Source organism: Podarcis erhardii (genome assembly GCF_964252035.2).
Source record: "Podarcis erhardii genome assembly, chromosome: 3".
Taxonomy (NCBI): domain Eukaryota; kingdom Metazoa; phylum Chordata; class Lepidosauria; order Squamata; family Lacertidae; genus Podarcis; species Podarcis erhardii.
In genome coordinates this window covers 18,543,231-18,562,764 of record NC_138507.1, presented here as the reverse complement: position 1 = coordinate 18,562,764, position 19,534 = coordinate 18,543,231, and the positions used below count along the sequence as shown (strand labels likewise).

Sequence of the window (19,534 nt, the reverse complement as noted above, 5' to 3'; positions counted from 1 at the left end):
ATGGAAAATACCAGATGGAAATGCAACAGAATATTGGAATGCATTGAGGCATGCTCATAAATCCCTAGTTGCCTCTAAATGCTCAAGCACCATACTCAAAAGTGGAATATTGGGCACTGACCAATAATTATAATGGGTTCTTTGATAGAGAATGTACCACTGTCATTTCATTGATGGGCACAAGTTTCTAAGCACATTCAGTTGCATGTGGTTGGAAATCAGGTATGCTGATTAGTTGGGGCTTCAGATCATAGGGAGACTTCTATGTGCATGTGCATGTGGGATGAGGTGGGTGCCCTTATGTGCATGCCCGTGCCCTCTTCATCTGTCTTCAACACTGCTTTCAACACAACAGCTTTTCTCAGGTTAATATATGTCAGAATGGAAATGGCAGTCACATTGTGTTGTATATGAACCTCTGGGGCAGCTGTTTTTAAAAAAATCTATTTTAAAGCATCTATTTTAAGGGGAAAGGAAAAGCCATTTCTTGAAATCAAGAACAGGTAGCAAGCCTAGGTGAGCGGCAAAAATGGGCATTTCTTCAGAACATTTGTCAAACAAAAAGCGTTTGGATTCACTGAACTTGGTTCAAGCACTCTGAGGTTTCCTTTCCCCTACATGTTGCAAACACATTGGACACTTTGGAACCTTACAGTCCCGAGTGCATTTTATGTTCTCAGCATGTGGCATGTTATGTTATTTGAGTACTTTGTAATGACATTGAGTAACTAGAGATGGGTGAAGCAGTTCAGTCTAAATAGGAACCAGCCCACACCTTTGCCCACCCAAAAGTGACCTCAACCCAGGCCTTCCTTTTTGCAGTCAGGATTGGTTCAGAGAGGTCAGCTGTTGAATTGTCAGCTGGTGGCCAGACATGAGAACAGACAAACCCAATTACTGCCTTCCTCCCTCATCTGGAGGTTAAATATACTTTGTGTGCTCCTTCCATATTATTGCGGTTAAGACTTGAATTGAGACCCTTCTGCTCTGAAGGTAGCAGTTTCTGCCAAAGAGAGCCAAATGGTGGCTTCCATTTAGCTGAACCGGTAGCAAACACCTGGTCACTTCTCGGGTGAAAGCTTCCTTCAGATCCTCTGCATCAACATTGCTTATCAGCATCTTTCCCTTGTCTAAAGTGCTATCAAGACTTATTCCTGTGGCTTGACTAATACGATTTTTCTCACCAAGGGGCAATGGCTGCAGAGGGGAGATCCATTTCCAGACAATTTTCAATTGTGGGTCCCTCAGCTACACTGAGAAGATTCCTGCTTGCCATTCAAGCCTGGACTCTTTCTCAAATGGAACCAGGATAAACCCAGGACTTGGAAATTAAAAACCTCTCCCCCTTGCCCATGGCCTCTTAAAGCCACAAGGGAAGGAAATGTCATTTTCTGCCTCTTGGGAGTTTTGCTGTGGTCATGATGATTTTTGCTTGAGTGAGGCAATGGATTGGCAACTTGTCCTGAAGAGCTGCAGGATCCAGTCCGCTCAGTCAGAAGAATTTATTGTGGTTCCAATGGAGGTTTCATTGCTGATTGATATGGTCAGTTGAGATGTTGTTGTTTAGTCATTTAGTCATGTCTGACTCTTCATTACCCCATGGAAAAGAGCACACCAAGCACTCCTGTCTTCCACTGCCTTCCACAGTTTGGTTAAACTCATGCTGGTAGCTTCGAGAACACTGTCCAACCATCTCGTCCTCTGTCGTCCCCTTCTCCTTGTGCCCTCCATCTTTCCGAACATCAGGGTCTTTTCCAGGGAGTCTTCTCTTCTTATGAGGTGGCCAAAGTATTGGAGCCTCAGCTTCACGATCTGTCCTTTCAGTGAGCACTCAGGGCTGATTTCCTTCAGAATGGATAGGATTAATCTTCTTGCAGTCCATGGGACTCTCAAGAGTCTCCTCCAGCACCATAATTCAAAAGCATCAATTCTTTGGTGATCAGCCTTCTTTATGGTCCAGCTCTCACTTCCATACATCACTACTGGGAAAACCATAGCTTTAACTATACGGACCTTTGTTGGCAAGGTGATGTCTCTTTTGAGATACTTCCTTGTAATTCATATCCTTCTCTTTGTGTGTATGGGCTACAAAAACACAACAAGCAGCATAGGAACTCTTCCAAGAGACCTCCTCCCCTTTCCCAAAATAATTTCAGGAGGTGAACTGATGTGACACAACCTTATAGCCATTGTGATGTTCCCAGATTCTCCTACAAGGGCCTGTCCCCAGGTAGTCAGTAAGTTAACTCCCTCAGCTACTCTGGTGAGGCCCAACTTCCCTCAAAATACCTGCTGCATCAGCCTACAGACTTAGAGCAAGAAAACAGTACGATTCTCCATTTTTATTCTTACTCAAATACTTCTACACAAGATACATGGAGTGAGCTATATTTATGTTAGAATCTATCCAGGCCAGAACACAGATACTTAAAATATAAACATATATTTAATTAGGGAACACATCACCCAGAGCAAGTAGTCATTGTATAACAAATTCTTTAAGAGCACTATTTTCTTGCCCTGCCATAATTTTCAATCAATTTTCTATTTACTCTTCTGTCACTTCCAAGGATGCCTATTTTGTTCTAGGTTAAGCTATATAATTGATTGCCCTTAGGTATAGAAACCACATAAACTTCCAGGGCCGAACCCAGAATTTTGTAATGTAGTTCTCCAACCAATGTATTTTTAAAAATGTGACTCCTAAAGTAGAGCGTGCATTAATATATATATATTAGTGAAAAGAAAACCCCAAAATGCATTATATTGCAGGAAACTGCTGTCACTAATTAGGGAGAATTGCATTTTAAAAATGTGAATATTAGGAGAAATTCACACAACAGTGCTGATGAATTTTCATGGGAACTTAAAAAACAGCAACCCTCAAACTTATATGGAAATGTGGAGAAATGAATTTAAGATTGGAAAAATGAGAAACTGGGAGAGTCAGAAATCGACAGATTTCCACGTCCCGAATAGAAACTTCTGACCTTTATGTGCTGTAGTGGTTAAGAGCATTAGTCTCATAATCTGGGGAACCGGGTTCGCATCTCCGCTCCTCCACATGCAGCTGCTGGGTGACTTTGGGCCAGTCACACTTCTCTGAAGTCTTTCAGCCCCACTCACCTCACAGAGTGTTTGTTGTGGGGGAGGAAGGGAAAGGAGAATGTAAGCCAATTTGAGACTCCTTCGGGTAGTGATAAAGCGGGATATCAAATCCAAACTACTACTACTACTACTCCTCTTCTTCTTCTTCTTCTTCTTCAGCTCGAATCCAAGGTCTTGTATGATTTAGAATCACTTCTGTTGATTTGCCCCACTTTTGACTGCGACCACACTCACCAACAGCATACAGGCCCTGAAAGGTTGCTAATGATGGACTAGGTCCCTTTGGGCTGAAAAATGCCTGCCCCTCTTTTTTGGAATACGGACTCACATATGCAACTGAAGCTTTGTTTAACTTCCCTGGCAGGCCCAACAAACAGCAAAACATAGCCAATTCTTATGTAACACACAATATAATCATTTCAAGCAGTCCTACCTCCCCACCCCAGCTTACTGTGCCTAACAAGCTTGAGAAATAATTCTCACCAAAGCATTTTACCTAAGAAACCCCATGAACCTCTTTGCATTTAATCCCTTATATAAATGAATGTCTTCTGTGTTCACGCCATTGCTGTTTTATGGAACGTGGATGCCAGTGAAGTGGCCCTTGAAATGAACAAGGTTCATTGTTGATCAATGTGCAGTAGAGGATCCAACCGGTCCCCCCCCCTCTCCATTTACACATGCTTGATAATTTGATTAAAGCTGATAAACAGCATGAAGCATCTGATCTGTAAAAGGTTAAGGAAGAGTACATGGCTAAATATGTGCTTAATTTTTATCTACGTCAGATATTCAAGCTGTTCTAATGAAAATATTTATAATGCATTCTGTAAAGATTTAATCCGATCTCTTTCCTGATGGATGAACTCTCGCTTCAAGAAAGATACACATAGCCACTCTCTCCTTTTAGTGCAGTTTCAATGATGATAAAATCACCACAACGAAGTTGAACTCAGTTGCATTAAGACTGGTGTGTTTACCTGCAGAAAAATTTCTCAGGTGTAGACTTTACCTGTAAGAACCTTTCTCAAGAACAGACTTTCATTACAAAATTTGGAAAACTGAGAATTTTGAAGGATGGCTGTTTCAGTTTTCGTATTGTTTTGGAATGTGCGGATTAGGTTAGGTTCGCCTTTAAATGTGAAGTGAATCAAATTCTCCAAACTCTCCAAACCACTGTGGAGCCCCCTGGTGCGTCTGACAAAAACGGCTCATGGTAGACAGCAAATAGACCCCAAATAAGATATCCCATGGGGGCAATATCCTATTTAGTTCATCTTTTAATGCACTGAATATGTGCAATGCCATCTGAATATAATCCAAGTTTGAGCCTAAGAGCTTCCCTGCAGGCTCATCTGCCCTGACACCCTGTTCTCAACAGTGACTAACCAGATATGTACGGGAATCGCACAAACAGGACCTGAACACTCTTCTCACCTGTGTTCCACTTTGCCATCTCCTCCCAACATACATCATTATGTAGCCACTGAGCATGCTCAGTCACCACTGCGCTGTCTTGGGAATCTCGCCCACATTAGGATCTTAATAATAATAATAATAATAATAATAATAATAATAATAATTGTGGCATTTCTGCAAACTTTGAGGTTTCTCCAAGCCTGTGAGACTTCTCTCTTCTGTATAGATGGTGCCAATTTGCTTACCCACACTTGGAGAATGAGTTTGCTATTAATATGTAGAATTTTGCATTCAACAATGGATATACTGTGACACAAATCATCTTTCAGGTAGGTAGCCGTGTTGCTCTGACGCAGTCGAAATAAATAAATAAAAGTTAAAAGGTTGTCCCTTAGCACCTTAGAGACCAACTAAGTTTGTTCTTGTTGTGATACTGCCGGGGAGATGGGGCATCAGGCAGGCCCCCAGCTGGCTCCGGACGATCACCCGTCTCCCGTGGAACAGCATCAGTCAGCCAGCGACACAAGCCTCAGATACGTTCCGAGACCTGTGCACACTGTCAGCGGAGTGTATAAATCATCCACAACAAAAGAGGTGGACAGAGAGAGATGTGCAAGCATATTTACAGCATTTATTCAGCGTAGTTCAGGAACAAAGGAAACCATAACTGCTTGCCTTCGTGTCCAGCAAAACAGCCCTAACACAAAAGCTACATACAACAGAAGTTCCCAGCAGACAGTGCTGGGAGTAAACAGGCATGTGATACACAAACGTCATGCCTGTACCCTTTTAAGGTGGAATGGAACTATATCCTAACAGTTCTGGGTATAAGCTTTCATGTGCATGCACACTTCTTCAGATACATAAATCATCTTTGACATTTTAAAACAAGAACCTGGGAAGCTTTGTTCATTTGGGAATGTTCTAATCCACGGATTCTTTTGAAAACATGCAAATTCGTTAACCTCGAGTGCTTAAGCTGGGGTTGCTGTCCTCTTTGGACCAGGGAGGACATTTGAAATTTGGAGAAAATGTTGTAGGTAGGTGCTAGTCACCAAATGGCTGCTGCACATTGTGTGACGTAACACAAAAATGGCCACCACATCTAAAAAAAGGGGCGGAAAAAGAGAGAGGAACACAAGATGCTGTAGGCTTGCAATATTTCAAAAAGTAATATGCCTGATACCCACAAAATTGTTGAGCCAGTTTCATATACAGGTTGAAGATCAGCGCATGAACAGTGGCTGGGACAACAGAGAGCGAGAGGATCTTTGGCCTAGTAGCCAAAAGAAGATAGCTGTGTTAGTTTTATGAGTTAATGTGAACAAGTGAAGAGAGATGCTTGTCCCTCAATATCTGTCTGGATTCTCACAGATTTATGAAGGCTCATAATTGCTGTCTATGGAGTGGCACAATAACAGTTATTTATATCACTTGCTAAATAAATTTTCATACGAAATTAATTTCCAGGAATAGATGTAGTAGTCAGTTTTCTCTGTCCTAATCTTTTCCTCTGAATCGTCTTATTATGGCAAGCTTGGGATCTGGCCCACATTTACGACATTCTTAGCTAATGTAGACACTGCATTCCTATCTTGATATTTGCCATGTGTTGGGCTCAACATGAAATACATAATCCTGTTCCCTCCTACACACACACACACACACACACACACACACACACACAATAATTAGTTCATACCATATGCAGCACAATCCTATGCATGTTTACTCAGAAGTAAGTCCTGCTGTGCCCAATGGGATTTATTCCTTACTAAGTGTGCATTGCAGCCTTAGTCAATATGGTGAACTTGACTTCAGACTAGCAGCAGCAAAGGCAACGTTTAAAAATGAGAATTGTTTAAATACAATCGTAATGTCTTGCATGGAGAAACATGCTTTTATTAACTGATTTCTATTTTGTTGCTGCTTTTCCCCCCATTTACCATTAAAAACATCTCTTTACAAAATGCTAGGAAGTTACATCTATCCATTAAATGGCCCTTCACTGAAATAATCTATCCTCGTTCATTTTAGCTATTTTTAGCTTTCAGCCCCAGATCTGGAGACTATGATTTCTGGAAGTGAGTCCACTTCTCTCATGTTGCAGCAATGCATGTTTACGGATTTTGGTATCTGGGTCTTGTTCAACATTACAGAGGAGATTTCATGCAGAAATATAGACACTGTTTAAATAATAATGGTGGAGATTCTCAAAATGTTGGGCTCAGCTAAGGAGACACAGGGCTTCTCCACACTTACCTTTTCTCTTTTCACAGTCACGGTCTGTACTTTAAAGCTCCATCTCAGTCTCTACCACTGGAATGAATGGGATTTTTGCAGAACCATGACCCATCCAGTAAATGTCAAAGTAGCCTGCACCTGACTGAGGAGTGGAATATAGGTAGGCAGGGGGATAAATTGCATGCTTGTGCTCTGATTGCCAAATAACGAGCAAGTTTCCAAACGTCCCTGGTCCAAACGTTTCTGGAGAACACCTGTACACCTTCCCTGGTTAATGTCTGCTGTATGAAAGGAGGCCTGTTCAGCATCCAAACAGGTAAAATGAAGGATTGTCTTGCTGCCTGTTTGAAAGGCAGTAGGTAGAAAGCTGACGCAAAGCAGGCGTCCTGCTGCACCTGATGTGTGTCTGCTTCATGTCTGTAGTCCTCATACATTTCGTTTAGCTTTGGGACCTGCTTCCCTTTTATGGCGGGGAGGGAACTCGAAGGACTATAAGGACAATGTCACCATTGAAATATTAAGGATATGCCAAAGAGGTATAAATACTGCCTTGGTGTGTCAAATCCAAAGAGGCCTTCGGAGATCATAAGAGTACTAACAGAGATCCCAAGCCACCGAATGAGACCATATTTATGGAGTTTCGCTTGATGTATTAATGACCTAGATAAAGATGTGTGTTTTTCCACAATTAGTTTGGACTTTGCTTAGATATGTAACATCAATAGGGCTTGCCAGGTAGTTCATTGAAGATGACAGTAAATCTCTCTTTCTATGGCTTACAGTCATCCTATAAATATAGCCTGGAAAAGAAAAAAGAATTGGGATGAAGCAGAACTACTTTTGGGAAACACTGAAACAGAAAGACAGTTTTCACAACCCAGGGGTAGGATATGTGTGTGTGTGTGTGTGTGTGTGTGTGTGTGTGTGTAGATATAGATTTAGATGATATAGATATAGAAAGTTTGAATACACACACACACACACACACACACACACATATAGTTTGAATATATGCAGTGTTCAGACTCTATATTCAAAAGATGTTTACTTTCATAAACATATAATTGAGAAGAACATATCTCATGCTTATTCGCTTTATTCCTTATAGACAGCACAGGTTTCTCCCAGTTAACATTTAGGCATCTTCCTCTGTCTGCTTCACCCCAGACAGACCACACTGACACACACTGTCCTCTGCAGCATCCAGGGAAACCTCTCTCATCAGTCATTCTCCTTCATAAACAGAGAGAGAAAGAACAGAAAACAGTTAAAAATGACAGTTACTTGAATAACAGTCACAACAGAATGGAATGCTTCTCTCATGTGACTCACAGTCAGCCAATCACATGAGAGAGCTACTTCCAAAGGAAAAACTCCATGCTAGAAATACATAGCAATTCAACATAAGCAAACATTCCCATTCCAGAAAGCTGAACCCTTATCCTTAACATAGGGAACCTGTGGTCCTCCAAAGGTTGTTCAGCTCCCACCAACCACAGCCAGCATGGCCAATGGTCAGGGATGATGAGGGCATTGTAATCCAACAACATGTGGCAGGTCACTGATTTACTGCCCCTGTTATAACCATATTGACTTTTCTGCTTATGTTGGGCCAAGAGTGACAGAGCTGATGTAACAGTGCTGCATGATCCAAGCCAAATACTTGTATAAGCACATTCTACATTCCTCCATTTCAAGAGGAGGGAGTTTAGCCTATGCTTATGTATTGTTTGTGTGCATATTACTTCTACTTATACACCACTTTTTGAGGTGTAAGGAGAAAGAAAGGGGCTCTGTGGGAGACAGCAAATGAGGAGGGACTTTCCCTCAACTCACAGATACAAGACCCCTTTTGAATGTTGATGCTCTGAACTCCTCCATCGTAGGCTCAGGATGTATATATGTGTGAATAAACCATATATCACAAAGACACCATAGTCTCTGCTGTGCCTCATTCCCAGAAGGAAACAAGAACCCTGGTGAAATATACTTAGAGTCGAGTGTGGATTTCATGCTCTTTATTCAGCTCATAGTAGTGAGGAATGAGAGTTCCCCCAAAATATCTGCTTTATATACATTATTTACACAATGGGCCACACGTGATTGGCTAATGCTGGGATTCTCCTGTAGGCCAATCAGGTTGTGGATTCACTTCCACCTGGAGCTGGATTGGGTGGCTTCTGCAGACCAATTATACTGCTGCATTCTGGACCCTATTGTTCTAGGGTCCAATCAGACTGCTGCCTTTTGGATCCTATCCAACTCAGTATATAACACCTGGGTAACTGTTTGGAACCCCTGGAATCTCACACCGCTCAGAGATAGGGGTGGCATGCAACAATATGTTTCTGGTCTATATTGAGAAGGTATCTCAGTGCTGTTTTCTATTAAGCCATAAAACTCTCTTCTCTGTACTTAGTTTCTTGTAAACAATGTGGCACAGTGGCGTAGTGTGGGTTGCCAGCACCTGGGGCCACGTGAATGGCAGGGAGGGAGACGGAGTACACGTTGTCTGGAGAAGTCACTTCCTGGTTCACACAGAGAAGCCGTTTTCAATGGAGCCCAGATACAGTGCACAGCTGTACTGAGTCAGCACTGGGTGTTGAAATTTTGCACCCCTGACAATTTTGAACCTGGGGCAACTGTCCCTGTGTGCCCCACCCAGTGGGTGGAAAAGAAGGAGAGGGTGTTTAGAGGGGAGTAGGTATCAGGGTGAGGGAGGCAGGGCTTCTGATTTGGATCATATTAAAATCCGAACTGGATAAGAGCTTGCTTATAATTTGAGACAAGTGTTGTGAGCTGCTGAGATTCATATTACTGATCTAAGAAATGTAGGACACAGTACTGTCACTAATGATTACACTAGATCATTAATGACTGCTTTAGTTCTCTTTGAAAGCAGCCAAAGATTAGGCACCCTTTTTCTCTCAAAGCATCACGGAGTCAAGCATTTGCATCAGAATTTTATCACTAGTTTCCTGCTGATGTTTGCCACTGGCAGTGTCTCAACTCCAGCGACTTCCTTAGGAATAGTTCAGAACTAAATCCAATTTAGTTGTTGAAGGAAGATCCAACGCGCCAGCAGAATCATGCTTTAGTGCTCAAATTAAATGGTTTCTGGATTCAGAGCAACACTTTACAAAAATAGTTGAGTAATGTGTCATTCTTGAATACACTTCCTCCCTCCCCCCCCCATTTAATTTAAAAGCAGTATTTCCTATCGTTCCATTGTAAACACAGTGTTCAGGGTGTCTCTTTTCGATTTTTACACTATTGCATGAAAGGGTGGGAGCAAGCATTTTGTGCAAATTGGAAATACAAGGGTTATTAGCTGTCAATGAAAGGGCGTGTATACACCTCCAAAATGAATAGCTGAATTCTTCATGAGAGAAGAACAAGGAGCCCAATAATAAAGCAAAAGGAGGATCTCCACACCCATCATTCAGCCCGAACACTGAGGTCCAGCTCCAAGGGCCTTCTGGCGGTTCTCTCACTGTGAGAAGTGAGATTGCAGGGAACTAGGTAGAGGGCCTTCTTGGTAGTGGTGCCCACACTGTGGAATGCCCTCACATCAGATGTCAAGGAAGTAAACAACTATCTGACTTTTAGAAGACATCTGAAGGCAGCCCTGTTTAGGGAAGTTTTTAATATTCAATGTTTTATTGTGTTTTTAGTCCTCTGTTTGGAGCTGCCCAGAGTGGCTGGGGAAACCCAGCCGGATGGGTGGGGTATAAGTAATAAATTATTATTATTATTATTATTATTATTATTATTATTATTATTATTGAAGTGTGCTGCAAGAAAGTAAAAGTAGAGTAATACATTATCACCTTTGTAACTTGAGGTAATGGCTTCCAGTCTTTCTATCTTCAGGCAATTCTTTCCATTCCAGTTTGTCTGCTGAAGAACAGGTTAATGTCTGTCACAAAATCACCTATATATTGCAAAGGATTCTGGTGTTTATTATAGGGTGCAAAGTTGGTCGAACCACTTGGCTGGGTCTGGCCTGGTACATCCTTTATGAGGTGCATGTTATGATAAGTTGCCATGGGAACCAGTTCTTCAGTTGCTTCACTGTTGTTCTAGGTAAACTGAGAATACACCTTAGATTGTGTGTTATCTTCTCTAGTGGCTGCCCAATGTTGGGGGACAATGGGTGGTGAAGAAACCCAAGAAAGCTCCTTATCAACCCAGAGTTCCCTAGAAGAAATTTGCTCCCTTTGTTCTGTGCAAACCATACTTTGCTCACATTCAGTATTTCTGCTGTTAACCTGGTTCACCTCTCAGCAATGGTTGAGAATTTTGAAACCTGATTTTTTAATATCTGCCTTTAAGATATGGGGCAGTAGGATGAATGGGAAGAACAGCTTCCTTAGTGCTATGGATGTCTCATATGCTTCAGGGAAATCTATTTCTTGGATTAAAAAATGGTTGGTCTCCCTTCTAACACTGTCCTCTTCAAAGATTTTCCCTGTAAGACACAGCTCATTGCCACTTGTGATGCTACTGGCTATGTCAACCGATTTGCTTTCATGTTCGACATCAAACTGTTATTTGATTCAAAGCAGGCTTGAATCTTTAAGACATATATGTAAATCAAATCCTACCAGCATACTGAACGCACAAAACACTCTCTCTCTCTCTCTCTCTCTCTCTCTCTCTCTCTCTGTCTCTGTCTCTCTCTCTCTCTTATAGCTGTAAATCTTGCAAATCCTAAAATTGGGATTCATTATTACAAGCAAATATTACTATAGTTATTACCTAAAATATATATCTTTGCACAGTATGAAGCATTCTATTGTTCTTGCTGAAAGTTTGTAAAATAATTGTTATGAATTCCAGAGCATTTAAAAATTCCCAAATTGAATTAATTTAACATTTGGCAAAGTGTTTCACTTTAGGAGCATATCAGCTTTAAGAATGATTATGACTATGGGTTTTTCCTCCCTCCAACAGAGAATTATGGACTGGATAGCAACCTAATTATTCTGGCTGAGATATATCAATATGGACATAGTTTTCTCTGCGTTGTCTTGATCATATCAACATTACATAATATGAATGAGCTCATTCTAATCAGGTTAGTTGGGGCTTCTTGGAAGTGATTTTTAAAAAAATACCTGGAGCATAAAAGGAAGCCAGACTTCTCAGACCATGTTTTCTGAAGTAATCTCACTGAATTGCAGGAAATGTTATGTGCAAGTTATTTGAGACAACAGGCCTACATGTCCCCAATGTTACATTTAATGTTGCTGTAGATCAGTTTAAATCACAACATTGCCAAAACTTCTCATCAGTTAAGTGTGCAGTTGCAATGAGATATGTCTGCTTGTCTAGCGAGGGCAACCTACGTCCACAGAGCAGGTGTGATATGAGGTAAAGAACTCCAGAAGCCAAGGCTGCGATGAGCAATGCGAATCTCACTGGAAGAAGTCCAGATAGGCTTTCCTTAACAGATGGTAAATACTGTTAGGTTTTGACTGCTCTAAACACCTCTTTGGGGAGATTTGAGGACCGAATCCAAGGTCCTTGTTGGCCGCCACCCCAATGGCTGATTGGTAATGTCAAGCAAATAGTGCGATGCTATAGCAATGCTATTGTGTTGGCTCTAATGAAAAGATGATGGTTTCTCTAGGCTTTCCTATACCTCAGCTGTTTGCTTGGCAGCCTTTTTTATGGCTTTGGGATACTCAAAGCTATTACAGGTCATATTCCACACCTTTTTCATGTGTGTGTGTGTATGTGACTGACAGCAGTGGAGGAAAACAATCAATTGATTTAAACCTGCTTGGATAAAAGCATCGTCTTGCAGGTACTGGCTCAGCTTGGACAATGGTGAAAGTGAGCATCAAAAAGAATGCAATATATTGAAAGTTATTCAAATACAGTCATATCTCATGTTACGGCTGCTTCAGGTTATGTGTTTTCGGCTTGCGGACTGTGGAAAACTTGGAAGTACCAGAACGGGTTACATCTGGGTTTCGCCACTTGCGCATGCGCAGAAACACTAAATCACGCTTCACGCATGCACAGAGGCGCCAAATCACGCCTGTGCCTGCACTTGCGCAGGCACGGCGCTTCAGGATACGAACGCTGCGGGTTGCAAATGTGCCTCTGTCATGGATTATGTCTGCAACCCGAGGTTCCACTGTAAAAGAAAACTGTCTAGTGATTCATCTTCTGTCTAGTATAGTTACATGTTTTCAGAGTGGCAGATTAAAAAGTCACTCATTTGCATGCTCAAAGTGTTAGGGATGGCAGCTGGCCGGGAAGAGTGGCACTGCTATTGCATTTTCTCATTGGCTCTCGGCCTCTGTAACTTAACACAGCCAATCGCATCCAGCGATTGCCAGCAGTGTGGGCAGACAGGAGAAACATCAAAGACACATGGCTTTGGAGAGTGTCTGATACTTATTGGACAGAAGCAGCCATGAGGTTTTTATGTAACTTCTGAGCTGGCTGGTTGACTGGAGAACAGCAGGAGCAGCGTGTGTAGGCCCTGAGCAGTACAAACTTGACATTTGAGAGCTAGTTCATGTTTCATTCTTCTAGCTTATAGTACCCCAGATTCTTTAAAAGTGTGAACAGTTCACCTTCCCACTCTCTCTCTGTCTTAGGAGTCTTGGGCACAGACCCAGTTTGGGCTGGGTGTTCATCAGTATGCGGATGATACCCAGCTCTACCTCTCTTTTAAATCAGAACCAGTGAAGGCGGTGAAGGTCCTGTGTGAGTGTCTGGAGGCAGTTGGAGGATGGATGGCGACTAACAGATTGAGGTTGAATCCTGACAAGACAGAAGTACTGTTTTGGGGGGACAGGAGGCGGGCAGGTGTGGAGGATTCCCTGGTCCTGAATGGGGTAACTGTGCCCCTGAAGGACCAGGTGCGCAGCCTGGGAGTCATTTTGGACTCACAGCTGTCCATGGAGGCACAGGTCAAATCTGTGTCCAGGGCAGCTGTTTACCAGCTCCATCTGGTACGTAGGCTGAGACCCTATCTGCCTGTGGACTGTCTCGCCAGAGTGGTGCGTGCTCTAGTTATCTCCCGCTTGGACTACCGCAATGCACTCTACGTGGGGCTACCTTTGAAGGTGACTCGGAAACTACAACTAATCCAGAACGCGGCAGCTAGACTGGTGACTGGGGGCGGCCGCCGAGACCACATAACACCAGTCTTGAAAAACCTACATTGGCTCCCAGTACGTTTCCGAGCACAATTCAAAGTGTTGGTGCTGACCTTTAAAGCCCTAAACGGCCTCGGTCCAGTATACCTGAAGGAGCGTCTCCACCCCCATCATTCTGCCCGGACGCTGAGGTCCAGTGCCAAGGGCCTTCTGGCGGTTCCCTCATTGCGAGAAGCAAAGCTACAGGGAACCAGGCAGAGGGCCTTCTCGGTAGTGGCGCCCGCCCTGTGGAACGCCCTTCCAGCAGATGTCAAAGCGATAAACAACTACCTGACATTCAGAAGACATCTTAAGGCAGCCCTGTTTAGGGAAGTTTTTAACGTGTGATATTTTACTGTATTTTTGGTTTTTATGGAAGCTGCCCAGAGTGGCTGGGGAGGCCCAGCCAGATGGGCGGGGTATAAATAATAAATTATTATTATTATTATTATTATAAATGACTAGTTGTGAGACTGAGCGGGGAAGACTCTAGTGGAGAAATAGAAGAAGACTGTGGGGTTAATTTTGCTTAACACTTTCCTTTCTAATCTGGAAGGTCGAAGCAGCGTGTAAGGACAAAGTAGCATGTTAATGAGTTACCCATACAAATCTAAGCAGGAAGGGGACATCGACACCAACAGAATAGTTTGGAAAGCTGGGATGTGATCTAAGATTCATAATGACTTCAGCAGGCTTTGAATCAGAATACCAGAGAACTTAAAACTACAGGCAGAAAATAAGAGAAGCAAGGCACCCTTTTTCATATGTGGTGGAAGTCTAAGATAGCAAAAGCGTTCTGCGAAATGATATATAATGAATTTTAAAAATGTTGAAAATAAGCTTTTCTTTTAGGTATAATTGCAGAAGAACTACTTAAAGATCAGAAAAAAAGTTATTCATGGATGCCACCATGGCTGACCAAGTGGCATGTGTCCAAAGATAGAAAGAAGAAGCAGTTCCAACGAAAGATGATTAGCAATTAAAACAGATGGAGTACGCAGAGATGGTGAAACTTACTGGAAGAATATATGAAAACAAATGGTAAACAATTAAAAACATTAGCAGGATTCACAAGAACACGAGCAGTAAGAAATAAATTAAAGGGAGTAAAAAGGTTAAACTTGTAAATAGGTTTGAATTGGTTATGCAGTAAGATTATGATATAAAATAAGGAACTGCAGAGGGGGAGGGGAGGCGAAGAAAAGGCAGGTTGAATTTGCTTTAATTTTTGTTGTTAAAATATTGTAAATGGAAAAATGGAAAAATTATATATATATATATATATATATTAAAAAACTACAGACAGAAAACAACAAATTGGAGTTTGGCTTAGAAATATTCAAACAAACAAAAAATGTTTGTGTATGTAAGATATTCAGTATATATAGGCGACCAGAAGAGCAGTAATACTAAAATAAACAAGAAAGTAACAATTGGCAGGGATCAAGGTTATTGTCTACCTGCAATCCAGAAAGAAAACGACATTTCATTTTGGATTTCTTGGGGAAAATTTGGCGCCTCTGTAATAATAATAATAATAATAATTTATTTTTTATTTATACCCCGCCCATCTGGCTGGGTTTCCCCAGCCACTCTGGGTGGCTCCCAACTGAATATTAAAAACATGATACAGCATTAAACATTAAAAACGTCTCTAAACAGGGTTACTCCTAAAAGTAAGATAGTTGTTTATTTCCTTGACATCTGGTGGGAGGGCATTTCACAGGGTGGACACCACTACTGAGAAGGCCCTCTGCGTGGTTCCCTGTAACTTCGCTTCTCGCCGTGAGGGTATCACCAGAAGGCCCTCGGAGCTGGACCTCAGTGTCTGGGCTGAACGATGGGGGTGGAGACACTACTTCAGGTATACTGGGTCAAGGCCGTTTAGGACTTTTAAGGTCATATGGTATATATATAAAGTTTTCAAATATTAATCAGGTAGAGGCATGCCTCAGAATCATCTGCAAAAAGGGAGGGGTTTCCCCATTGTGGTAGGAGGGGATCCCATGCAGCTTTGCATGGGAACCTCAGCAAAAATAATCTCTGTTTCAGCAGCGAGTCGTAATGCAACCCCCTTCCTAACTCAGGAGCAAGGGTGAAATCCTGTTTAGTTTGGCTGTGTACTTTTGTTCACTGCTAGGAGCAAGGGTGTGTAGCTAATGCAGGATTTAACTTCACCACAACACCCATCAGCTGATGTCATGAGTGGTGTCAACTCATGGGTTGGTGGGCATGGTTTGGGGGGAAACGGCCTTGTGTGCCAACTTGGACCTCCTGGCAGGCCAGGATTAGCCTACAGGACAGATATTCCCCGCCTCTGAGATGGAAACACTTCCTGTGGAGGTTATGCAGAACAACCAATAGCAAATGGACATAAAATGGATGTCAGTCACTCACAAAAACGATTGTAAGCACCCTAAGCTCCTCCCAAATCCTGCACAAAGGAGAGTAGCTGGGAAAACCCAGTCAGATGGGAAAGGCCCATGGCTGAGAATCTCTGTAGGACTTTACGTATCGCTGAGGTTTGAAGCAGGCCAGAGTTGGCCTGTATCCCAACTCTGTATAGATATGGTTTGCAATTATATGACTTTCTATTTATTGACTTTCTAACCCGTTTTTCTTAGTTGTGACATTCTTTAAATACCTTACCCAAGTGTTAATATCCAGGAAAGAAGGGACAAAGTTATTACCACAAAAGCAATTACATGAGGAATTACAGAATGGCAATAAATAAGAGGAAATGACTGCAGTTATAAAAGTTGCTGTGAAGCTCAAAAGGAACTTTAGCAGATCCAGCAAGTATGTGTTAGATAGTTATCAGTCCTATGCTTTACAATGCCTAGAATTCCAGTAGGTTTGTATTTTCTAGTCACATAAAAATGCTCTTTCTTTTCTTGGTGTAAAAAGAAGTGTGTTGATTCTACTGTAAATGCTAGCTCCAGCATGAATATCTAGGGAAGTCCATGAAAGAGGCAAGAATGGAGCTTCAATAGACCGACCTAGATCTTGTATTTTCCTAGTGCACAAACTGTGCAGTCAAGCCATTGTTGCTGGGTGTTACCTACTTGCATAGTAGCTTCTGGGGGGAAAGCTTTCCTGCCTCAATTTGCAGATTTCAGCAGACACCGAAACATTGTCAAGACCCAACTGCAGTTCAGCTTTGGGTGCACCACAAATCTACCAGATTTGCACAAAACAGCAGACGTGTGTGTGTGTGTGTGTGTGTGTGTGTGTTGCTCCAGGACAGGAAAGCTGGGATCCATGATTATTTGTCTATATGTGCACATACACCTTTTGTGATCTACCACGCTTGCACAAAAGAGCAGTCCAAAAATAAAAATAAGAGATGCCTCACTCCAAACTAGGTAAGGATTTGGAGTTGTTCACATGAAAGGCTCCCTGTTGCTTCATTTCCTCATGCAGCCCTGGGCAGAATGCAGGCCGTCTTGCAAGACTTTGATGAGATCCCACAAGATCTTGCAGGAAGCCAGCAGGAAATCAGCACCTATCCTGGCACCACTTCTATGGCAGAGATGGGGGACTGGCAGGAGGCATCCATGAGGGTGGTCCCTTGGGGTCTTCTGCTGCCTGAGGCAGCTACTTCACGCCACTTCATGGGTGGGGTGGGCTGGCCTTCCCTGAGGTCATTATGGGCATGCACACTGGTATCTGTTTACCTGTAAGCACACACCTTTATTTTATTTTAATACTAGTTTCTCACAAACTGTTCTATGTGTTACTCAGTGATGGTGGATCAAAAAGCTCAATTCAGCACATGACAGATGCACTTAACCTGTGTGGAACAACTCTAGAGAGTGACATGGTAGATGGCGGAAGTTTTTGTCCCTTATGAACATGGGCTATTCATAAAGCAGAAAAAGGGAGCTTATATCCTGGGAATGAAACTGCAAACTAACTTTCCAATTTGATTTCATGAAATATGTGGCTTTTCCAACTTCTCTATTTGCTTGACTATTCTCTTCAAGAATGTTAAATGAGTACTATTTTAATACCCAAAGCCCAGTTGTTTTATATATATATAACAATTGGGCTTTTGGAATTAAAACAGTGCTTCATCTAACACACACGCAGGCCATCGATTAAAAAGAAACAGAGGAAATATCTATTGTAAGCACCTTTCTGTTTAGATTCTTCACAAAGGTTTGGTATTATAAGTATTTTCAGGAATTGTTCCTAGCCCCGAGAGCTAAGTTCATGAAATAATCCTTTGGCCTGTTTTCACTTATGTTCATGTGTCATTTATATTTCTGAAAAATATTTCCATTGAAAGGATAATTTGAATGTGCTCAGGACTCTCCCTTCCTTCTTGAAATGCAGGAATATTTACATATTGTATTTTCATTTCTCCCCACTCGCCAGTCTGAAAATGTTATGGAGTTCTATCAGCACAGAAAAATAGCGGATGTTAAGATGACAGTTGTAAAAATAGTTTCAATGTATATTATGTTCTTTTTACAATATGATGATCCACAGGGATTTAGAGTCAAGCTTGCCAGAGAATGTAAGGGTAAAGAGTTACTGAGGTCTCATTGGTGCCAAGCCTGTGCTAGCAACACATATTTTGAATTAGAAAGCAGCAGAAATCTGAAAGTCCTGTTAGAGGTCTACTACAGGAATGGAAGGAAGTGCACAACAAGAGCAGTTCTTAATCAAAATCAAAATTCTGAAGATGAGTTCTACACGTAACTTTAAAAGGCTGCAACTTCAATTAGCAAAAATATTCCAGACTGCATCAGTTTGAAGATACTCCACTGTGCATACTAACATCTAGCAATGAACTGCGCTGAGGCAACTGTACTGCCTTGTAAACACACACATTTTGGTTGTTTAAAGATGAGCTCTTAATTTTTTTTAAAAAAATGATTGCTCAGTTTTTTAATGCAGAGTGGACCATTAATGGTAAATATACACTTGGGGAGAGCTTATTGTTTTGTGTTTTCTGATGCAGACCCTCCGAGTGTCCCTATTTTCTAGGGACAATCCCAGATTTACAGAAGCCGTTCCGGTTTCTGATTTGACCCTGGAACGTCCCACTTTTCCATAGGATGTCCTTGTTTTCCTCATGTTTTCCTCATGCTGGAGGTTATGGAGTTATCTGATCCTCGAGCCATCTGAAGACAGCCCTCTATAGGGAAATTCTGAAATGTTTATTGTTTTATTGTGTTTTTATATATGTTGGAAGCCTCCCAGAGTGGCTGGGGCAACCCAGTCAGATGGGTGGAGTATAAATAGTATTACAACAACAGCAGCAGCAGCAGCAGCAGCAGCAGCAGCAGCAGAAGAAGAAGAAGAAGAAGAAGAAGAAGAGGAGGACATCCCTGTTTCCATAGGAAAAATGTGCCTACACTGGCTTCTTTTCCAAGCTATGACTGGTTTGCTACTTTCTGGACAGAGACAGCCTGGCCACAGTACTCCACACTTTGATAACTTCGTGTTTGAATTATTGCAAAGCACTCTAAGTTGGGCTGCCATCGATGACAGCTTGGTTTTTAAATGAAGTAGCTGGTCTGAGCCATGTTACATCTTTAATTCAAAATATTTCTGTTCCGTTCAATTAAAAAGCAGCTTTTAAAGCTCATTTG

At 41.9% G+C, this 19,534-nt stretch overlaps 2 long non-coding RNA genes across 2 annotated transcripts; one reads left to right on the top strand and one right to left on the bottom strand.

Moving 5' to 3' along the window:
* Positions 1–7,799: 7,799 nt before the first annotated feature.
* On the bottom strand, positions 7,800–10,803 carry LOC309339365. Its single transcript, XR_014155243.1, has 2 exons — positions 10,602–10,803; positions 7,800–8,004 (listed from the first exon to the last, which is right to left on the bottom strand). It is a non-coding gene; the product is annotated as an uncharacterized lncRNA (long non-coding RNA).
* A 42-nt stretch (positions 10,804–10,845) lies between these two features.
* LOC309339388 lies at positions 10,846–15,133 on the top strand. Its single transcript, XR_014155283.1, has 3 exons — positions 10,846–11,201; positions 11,728–11,851; positions 14,784–15,133. It is a non-coding gene; the product is annotated as an uncharacterized lncRNA (long non-coding RNA).
* Positions 15,134–19,534: the final 4,401 nt, after the last annotated feature.